The 9,748-nt window shown below is 45.0% G+C and overlaps 1 pseudogene; it reads left to right on the top strand.

The window, feature by feature from the left end:
• The first annotated feature begins 541 nt into the window (after window positions 1-541).
• On the top strand, window positions 542-9,151 carry LOC100354161 (palmitoyltransferase ZDHHC5 pseudogene; annotated as a pseudogene).
• The last annotated feature ends 597 nt before the right edge of the window (window positions 9,152-9,748 follow it).

Here is a 9,748-nt window from a genome sequence, read left to right on the forward strand (position 1 = left end):
CTGCAATGGCTGGAGCTGTGCCAATCTGAAGCCAGGAGCCAGGAGCTTCTTCCAGGTCTCCCATGTGGGTGCAGGGTCCCAAGGACTTGAGCCATCTTCTACTGATTTCCCAGGCCATAGCAGAGAGCTGGATCAGAAGTGGAGCATCCAGGCCTCGAGCTGGTGTCCATATAGGAGGCCGGCACTACAAGCAGCGGCTTTACTTGCTACACCACGGCGCCAGCCCCCAAGTTGTGTTTCTTAACCTCCTCTTCTACTTTGTTCTGGGGAAGTGGTTATTTATCACTTGCAATCACCTTTCCCCCTCTGATATGCTTTCTTTCATTTGAGATATTTTGACCTTCAGTTTTGTGTGTGGATGTGGAAGGATGATAATTCTAAATTTTTGGTTTCCCTGAAATTTTTTTGTTTGTTTTTTTGTTTGTTTGTTTGGTTTTCTGTACTCTTCTCTGTTGGTTCCCTTATCCCATTGTCTTATCCATTCTGCCTCTGTGTGGGCCTGGGCTATGTAGTAGGTTAGATGTCCCTTCAGAGCTCCAACATGCCCGCAGAGTCTGGATAGAGATTCAGACCGAGAAACACATCCTGACCTCAGCAGCCGCTATCTTCTTAGTGGGAGCTACAACACTCTTCTTTGCTTGTATGTGTCCAGAACTAAGCCTGAATATGTCACCTGCAGTGCCCATCTACAATGCATTTATGTTTCTCTTTGTTCTGGCCAATTTCAGAAGGGCCACCTTCATGGACCCAGGCATTTTCCCTCAAGCTGAGGAAGATGAGGACAAGAAAGATTTTCGAGCTCCCTTTACAAAACAGTGGAGATCAAGGGCATCCAGGTGTGCATGAAAGGATGTGCCACCCGCCGCTGCTACTGTCCTCCTCGGCGTTCCCACACAGTGTCTGTGATAATTGTGTGGAGGAATTTGATCATCCCTGCCCCTGGGTGAACAACTGTATTGGCCGCCAGAACGAGCATTGTTTCTTCCTCTTCCTCCTTTCCTTGACAGCCCACTCTATGGGTATATTTGGCTTTGGCCTCCTTTATGTCCTCTGCCACATAGAGGAGCTCTCAGGGGTCTGCACACTGTCACAATGGCAGTGAAGTGTGTTGCTGGCTTATTCTTCATCCCTGTAGCTGGCCTCACAGGGTTTCATGTGGTGCTGGTGGCCTGGGGACGCACAGCCAATGAACAGGTTATGGGTAAATTCCGGGGAGGCATGAGCCCCTTCACCAATGGCTGCTGTAACAATGCACTTTGCAATTCCCCAGCACCCAGTTATTTGGGAAGACCAAAGAAAGAGAAGACAATTGTAATCAGACCTCCCTTCCTTCAGCCAGAAGTGTCAGATTACTGTGAAGATCATGGATAATGGCATCCAGGGAGAGCTTAGGGGAACTAAGTCTAAGGGAAGCTTGGAAACAACAGAGAGCCAGTCCGCAAATGCCAAACCCCGGCCTCCTCCTATGCCAGACCTGAGCAGCTGCATGGGACTGCGAACACACCTTTGCCTGGCTACTAATGGAGATAGCAGCTTTTGGGGCAAGGACAGCCCCCCACACCAACCATGTACAAGTGTCGGCCAGCTTATAGTAGCAGCAGTGCATCAGCTGCCCTGCCTCATTCCTCCAGCACCAGGTTAGTCATGGGGACAGTTTGAGGAAGCCAACCTCAACTGCAGAGAGCAGCCGTCATCCCAGTTACCACTCAGAGCCCAGCTTGGAACCCGAGAGCTTCTGTTCTCCCACCTTTGGCAAAAGCTTTCACTTCGATCCACTTTCCAGTGGCTCTCATTCCTCCAGCCTCAAGTCGGCACAGAGAACAGGTTTTGTACTGGATGAGTTGCAGTCCATGCATTCAGAAGGCACCACTTCCACCTCCTGTAAGAGTCTGGCCAATCAGACATGCAATGGAAGCCTGAGCCAGACCCAGCTTTCAGCTACACCTCTCCCTTCCTGTCAGTATTCCTGGCCCAGCAACAGGAAGCCGAGAGGCATCCACATTTGGTACCAACAGGTCCAACATGAGAGCCCTCACCAGTCTGTTATGACAATCTGTGGCCTCCCTCCAGGGATGAGAGAAGCTGCTGCACCAGTCACCCAGCTCCCAGTCCATGAGGAAGAGCCAGGCTTGGGAGACTCAGGCATTCAGTCATCACCTGGCTCAGGCATGCCCTCATAGGGCTTCCTCCTTAGCTGATCTGAAGAGATCACCACTGAGCAAGACTCCACTTGGACACCCAGCTGTCCCCCATTTGGGGAAGGCAGAAAGCCTAAGGGGCCAGGGACTAGGGCCCCCTGAACCAGGTCCAACCACCCCATATCTGGGCTGTTAAACATCTTACAGCAGCCAAGAATCCCCACCTGGTGTCTCTGAGATAGAGGAAGTGGCCTTGCAGCCACTGCTGATGCCTGAAGATGAAGTACAGCTCAATACTGCCCACAGCAAATCCAACAGCAACCCAAGAGCATCAGCTCAGCCTCCCCTGGTGCCACAAGGGGAGGAGTCAAGAAACTGTCATGAGAGCGTGGTACCACCTGAGATATGGTGTGAGCCGTCAGCACCTCACCTTCCCCACACCACTGTGTCTAGACCAAAGGGCCCCAGTTGACCACCTTCCTTCCCTCAAGGGGCTCCCTTCCCCTGCATGGACATTTTTTAAAACCCCGATTCCCAGAGGATGAGTGTTTTATAAAATGCAACCGAGTTGGGGAGTTGGAGAGTTGGGGCCCTGAGGCTGGGTTAGTAGCTCCCCCCTTTTACCTTTTAAGACCTTCCTTCCCTAGTCCCTGGTCCAGACTCAGTGGACATTTGTGCAATTGCTTGCCCTGGAGGGAACCAGATCATTTTTAAACCAGAAATAATTTTTTATTATTGTTACAGATCCTATTTTTTAATCTTCTGTGTTACCAGGTGTGGGTATAAATATCAAAGAAATTATATATCTATCTTGGGATGGGAAAATGAGGGAGGGATATGTAAAAGAAGGAGGGTCTTACTTTTCCTGGTCCTCAGACCAGCAGGAAAAGAGGGGAGACACCAGAGTCTTCCTTTCCCCCCACAGTCCCTCTCTTGTCTGTTACCAACTAAGGAGGTAGTAGAACCCCCTGTTGGTGCTAAGTGATCATGAAAGAAACCTGGGGAGAGAGGAGTCTGAGCTCTTGGTTAGAAGAGGAAAGGACTTGTGGAAAGTTAGTTTTCTAGGCTTATTGGCATTTAGCTTCCCAGGAAAGGGGTCAGAGCTCCATGACATTGGTGGTGGTGGTAGGAGGGGGATCAGGAAAAGCATCTGGCCTAATTCAAAACACTATTAGAAAATCCCCCCTTTCTTGGGAGAGAGGGGTTGGGTGGCTTTCTTAAGTGAGCCCCTCAGAGCTTCCCCTAGGCTACAGTTAAGGTGATTTTAAAGTGCAAGGACAGAAAAGAAAAATCCAAAATGCAATATTTTTCATCACATGCCAAAAACAGGACAGAGGAAAGGAGTGGCAGGCCTAGGCCCCTCCAGATGTCCCCTGGGGGTTACCCCTCAGCCCACCTTAGAATGGTGCTGGGTAGAGGAGATACCTGGGTTCTAATCTCTAAATAGGGGAGACTCCAGCCTCTTCACAGAGTCCCTTTCATTTTTTATTCTGATTAGCCATTTTCAACTGACAAATGAGAGAAATCCTGATCTATCAGCAAACAAAAAAAGAGTACTTAAGTTTATATTTAGAAACATTTATGTCATTTGCTTTACCCCGTTTATACTTAACAGCAATACCTAGATGTCTTAAGAAACTGAGATAGTATATAACAATACCTAGATGTCTTAAGAAACTGAGATAGTATATAACTAAAGTTATAATTTCTTTTCACTACCCCAGAGTCAGTGGATGACTTGCTATGTCTCAGGCAAATGAACCCATTTGAAGTTGCTGTAGCAGTTCCTCCAGGCAGTTTGGGGAGTGTTCAGCAGCAACATTTTTTTTTTAAAGATTTATTTATTTATTAGAAAGGAAGAGTTACAAAGAGGCAGAGGCAAAGAGAGAGAGAGGTCTTCAATTGGTTGGTTCACCTCCCCGAAATGGTCACAACTGCTGGAACTGGGCCAATCCAAAGCCAGGAGATAGGAGCTTCTTTGGGGTCTCCACATGGGTGCAAGGGCCCAAGGACTTGGACCCTCTTCTACTGACTTCCCAGGCCACAGCAGAGAGCTTGGTTAGAAGTGCAGCAGTCACTCAAACCAGTGCCCATATGAGATAATGGCACAGCAGGCAGTGGTTTTACCAGCTATGACTCAGTGCCAGCTCCTTAAAGCTACAATTTTGAAAATTTTTCCTATGAAAGAAAACTCAAAAGAATGATTCTGATTCATTGTACTTAATACACAGAATATAATTTTGACCTTAGTTAAAATTTTCATATTTTGGCTGACACTCACTGGTTGCTGGTGTTTTGAATGACCTATGAATAATGGTGTTTGCATGGGAGTTTCAGGAGCCCACTGAAAGTCAATGACAGAAGGCAGACCTCACTGACAGCTCATGAGGAAACATGTAACCATCGACTGTGAACAACTGAATTCTATTTCCAAGAAGCCTCCACCCAGTCCATCTGTAGAGTTATAGAGGAAAGGAGAGACAGAGAGAAAGGTCTTCCATCTGGTTCACTCCTCAAATGGCCACAATGGCCATTGCTGGGCCAATCCTAATCAGGAACAAGAGTTCCTTCTGGGTATCCTACATGGGTGCAGAGGCCCAAGCACTTGGCAAATCTCTACTGCTTTTCCAGGTCACAGCATAGAGCTGGATGAGAAGAGGAGCAGCCAGGACTAGAAATCATGCCCACATGGGATGCAGGCACCTGGGGTGGTAGCTTAGCCCACTACATCACAGCCCCAGCCCCATTCAGAGATCTTTTAAGTGGCCATTTCTTATTCAGTCTTAAGGAGGTCAAGCAGCATTATAGTAAAACAGCTTTTTCTTTTGTAGTTTCCAAATACAATTTATTTATTTTAGAAAATAAGTGCTAAGGGGCAATAAGAATAGAGGTCTGATCACAATTGCTGTTTAGTCCAGACCTGTAAAAGAACCAAGTTAGAAAACAATTTCTTGGGCTGGCACTGTGGCACAGTAGGTTAACACCCTCTCCTGAAGTGCCGGCATCCCATATGGGTGCTGGTTCTAGTCCTGGCTGCTCCTCTTCCAATCCAGCTCTCTGCTATGGCCTGGGATAACAATAGAAAATTGCCCAAGTCCATGGGCCCCTGAACCCATGTGGGAGACCCAGAAGAATCTTGTGGCTCCTGACTTTGGATTGGAGCAGCTCTGGCTGTTGCGGCCATCTGGAGAGTGAACCAGCAGATGGAAGACTTCTCTCTCTGTCTCTAGCTCTCTGTGTAACTCTATCTTTCCAATAAATAAATCTTTTAAAAAAATAAGAAAGCAATTTCTCAGGGAAGAGATATCTGACTACAAAAGGGAGAGCTCTCTTTCTTTCTATTTTATTTAATTTTTTGCAAATCAGAAGTACACACAGAGAGAAGGAGAGGCAGAGGGAGAGTGACAGGTGTTCCATCCACTGGTGCACTCCCCAATTGGCTATAACAGCCAGAGCTGTGGTGATCTGAAGCCAGGATCCAGGAGCCTCTTCCAGGTCTTCCACACAGGTGCAGGGGCCCAAGGACTTGGCTGATCTTCTACTGGCTTTCCCAGGCCAGAGCAGAGACATGGATTGGAAGTAGAGCAGCCAGGACTCAAACTGGCACCACACCACAGCACTGGCCCCAGGGAGAGCTCTCTTAAATGCAATGTTCAGGGGTCAGCATTGTAGCATAATGGGTAAAGTCACCTCCTATGTTGTCAGCTACTCCACTTCCAATCCAGCTCCATGCTATTGTGCTTGGGAAAGCAGCAGAAAATGATCCAGGAATTTGGGCCCCTGAACTCATGTGGGAGATGTGGAAAAAGAAGCTCCTGATACCTGGTTTTGAACCAACCCAATCCTGGTCATTATGGCCAATTGGGGAGTGACCCATGGATGGAAATTCTTTCTGTCTCCCTCTCTCTCTGTACCTCTGTCATTCAAATCAATTAAATCTTTTGAAAGCAAAACAAAACAAAAAAACCAATGTCCACTAACAGCTGAACAAAACATTAAAAGAGATATTACCTGGTACCACCATGTACAAGTTTGATACTTACCAAATACATTTCCCTAGATTTCAGTTGGAATTTTAATCTGGTTTCTGCCAGTCTGAAACTCCTTAGGCCAATGACACCAGGTCAACAACTAGTTGCTCAGGTTATTTCTGATTCAAAGAAATATTCAGGAAGCAGCAAGACAGCTCACAGGGGTGATTTGTACCAGGGGCTGCTTTGCCTACTCTGGACTGTACTCCCTTCATGATTGCTGTATCTGTCTTTCAAAATGAAATAAAATAAAATAAATATTTAAGATAAATTGAAAAAGCCAGAATCATGGAGTAAATGAACCTTAAGCACCAGAACAGTGGTGCTTCTAATACAAAAGTATTAGAGGTTAAAGCATGAAATATGGATATGCCATGTAAGGTAATTATAAAAGAGATGTATATACTTGCTGACCATTCCAATAAGAGAAGAAACTCTAAAATAAAGGTACTACAGATAAATGACATTTTAGAGTAATAAAAGGGTCAATTAACCTGGATAAGATTAATTCTAGATATGCATGCATCTAACAAATAAGCCCAACATTAAGTGAAATAAAATGACAAAAATCATAGAGAAAAGACTGGTCAAGACTAGTATTAGGAAGGGGCACTGTGGCATAGGGAGTAAAGCCACCAATTGTGGCACTCATTCGAGTTCTGGCAGTTCTAGTGATCCAGCTCCTGGCTAGCCCACCCTTTCAAAAGATTTATTTATTTATGTGAAAGAGTTACAGAGAGAGAGAGAGAGAGGTCATCCATCCACTGGCTCACTCCCCAGATTGCCAAAATGGCTGGAGTTGGGTGCAGGGGCCCAAGGACTTGGGCCATCTTCCACTGTTTTCCCAAGCCATAGCAGAGAGCTGGATCAGAATTGAAACAGCCAGGACTCAAATAAGGACCCATATGGGATGCTGGCACTGCAGGCAGTGTTTTTGCCTACTGCGCCACAACACTGGCCAGCTTTGTAGCGATTTTGAAAGAAAATCAGCAGAGGAATGCCTCTCTCTCTCTCTCTCTCTCTCTCTAGTCCAGCATTAGATATAATAATTCTTAAAAAATTAATATTAGGAGACAGAAATATGTCACTTAATAATGGACAGAACAGGTTTGCAATATATTGGAAAGGATAAAGCAACTTGACCATGTACTTGAACAAAAGAATACACATTCTGTTCAAGTACTCACAGAACATGGTCTGCAGAAGACCTTTTGCTAGATCACAAAAGAACCTCAACAAAATTAAAAGAATAAAAATAAAAAAGGACATCCTATGACCACAATAGATTCACCTGGAATATCAGTAACAGAAGAACATTTGAGAAGTGCACAATATGTGGAAAATAAGAACACACTCCTAGCAGCTACAGAAACAAATCACAAAGGACAATAGCAAACATTGTGAAATGATTGGAAATGAAATGCATATAAAAAAGGTAATGGGATACAGTTGAAGCTGAGATTAGAGGAGGCTCAGTCTCTCCATTCCTATAGCTTTATAAAATGGGAAGTTGTGACCACTTTAACTTTGCTATTCATCATTATGTAGGGTCTTGAAAGTTTGTAAACAATTTGTCAGTATCTGCCAAACACTTTATTAGTTCCACCAGAGGGCCAGCAGGGGGCAGCAAGCCACCGCTAAACAGTAAGCTTTGCACCAAAACTCACCCTGGAGGAGTCAAGCACAGGCTTGCTACTCCCAGTGATGTATGCACAGCACCTGCAGGAAAACAAGAGCATTTTTCCCTCAAGACTGAGCTAAGATATGATTGCAGCTTCTGGAAGACTTGGGCAGTTTCCACATGTAGGTAAAGATGCTGAACATGACCCTGATGGCTTAAGAAAAAATACTTTTCTTGTCCATGATGTTTCTCATTTTTAGAAAACATTTCATGGGGCAGCACTGTGACATAGTGTTACCGGTAAAGCCACCACTTGCAGTGCCGGCATCCAGTATAGGCATCGGTTTGTTTTCTGGCTGCTCAAGTTTCGATTCAACTTTCTGCTATGGCCTGGGAAGCCAGTAGAACATGGCCCAAGTCCTTAGGTCCCTGCAACCGTGTGGGAGACCTGGAATAGGTTCTGGCTTCTGGCTTCAGATTGGTGTGGCTCCAGCTGTTGCAGTCATCTGGGAAGCGAACCAGTGGATGGAAGACCTCTCTCTCAAACTCTCTCTGCCTCCTCTCTGTGACTCTCCCTTTCAAATAAACAAATTTAAAAAAAAAATTTCATTTGAAAACAGATACTGATTAAGAGACAGAGGGACACACACACTCACAGATAGAGAGAGAGAGACAGAGGGAGAGAGATTGTCTTTGCATCTGCTGGGACCGGCCAGGGCAGTCAGAAGCCAGAATCTTATTCTGAATCCACCACGCTGGCAACAGAGAGATAACTATTGAGCTTGCTGCTCACCTGCTTGTGTATGAACAGGAAGCTGGATCAGAATCAGTACTGGGACTTGAACCCAGGTACCATAACATGGAATGTGGGTCTTTTCACTACCATGCCAAATGCTTTTTCCCTGAATGTTTATCTCATTTTCTGAAATGCTTCCAGGTGAGTTATTCTGTGTTTCTTCATATAAAGTTTAAGGAAGAGTCATGTATCCATTATTGAGTGTTTTAATGGGATGGAGCTATATCATGCTGTGATATTTCTACAGATTCAAGAAGGCTTGGGGAAGAAATCCCAACATAGATTCAGAGAGTGTCAGACAAAAACAGTGTGAAAATATACATAGTGTATCTGAACATTGCAATACGGACTTGGTGGTCCTGCATTGAAGCCTGAGGGGAAAAGAAGAATCTGACCTCCTGCATTCATGCTTTCATTAATTCTATATCATTCTCTTCTACACAACTTCAATGTAGTTGTAAATGTCTTCTAAAGCAGAGATGTTAAAACTCATGTTATGCTCGGTTTAGATATATTATTTGTACCCAAACCACAATCTATTATTTTCTTACTTTCCTGAATTTATTAAAAGCAAACTTTCAAATAATATATTTAATATAATACTGAGTGTATCTCATTTACGTTTGTGAGAATCTCCCTGTTTAATTGACAATTTTTTCAAAGAAAAATCAGTTTTCCCTCTTCTAAGTAGAAAAAGAGACTTGTGAGGGAAAATACCTCAACAAAGTTAGCTGGGCTGGTATTTGGCACAACAATTAAGCTGTCACTTGGGACACCCACATTTAGCTACAAGAATGCCTAGGACAGAGTCCTGGCTCTTCTAATCCCATCATCTTGCTAATGTTTGCCCTTGGAGGCTAAGCCACTCAGGTCCATGCCAGCCATGAGGGAGACCTGGAATGAGTTCTTGGATCCTGGCTTTGGCCTCACTCACCCCCAGACATTCTGGGCATTTGGGGAGTGAAACATCAGATGGATCATCTCCTCTGTCTTCTCAGTCTCTCTGGCATTCTAGTAGAAAGTTAATTTAACAAACTAGGGGAATGGGATTTAGCATAGTGATTGGAGCACTGCTTGAGATGCCTACATTCTATGTCAGCATGCCTGGGTTTCAAGCACCATCTCTGCTCCTATGCAGAATAATCCCCCCAAACTCATTGGC

The sequence above is a fragment of the Oryctolagus cuniculus genome, unplaced genomic scaffold (assembly GCF_964237555.1).
Source record: "Oryctolagus cuniculus unplaced genomic scaffold, mOryCun1.1 SCAFFOLD_35, whole genome shotgun sequence".
In the NCBI taxonomy this organism is placed as follows: Eukaryota; Metazoa; Chordata; class Mammalia; order Lagomorpha; family Leporidae; genus Oryctolagus; species Oryctolagus cuniculus.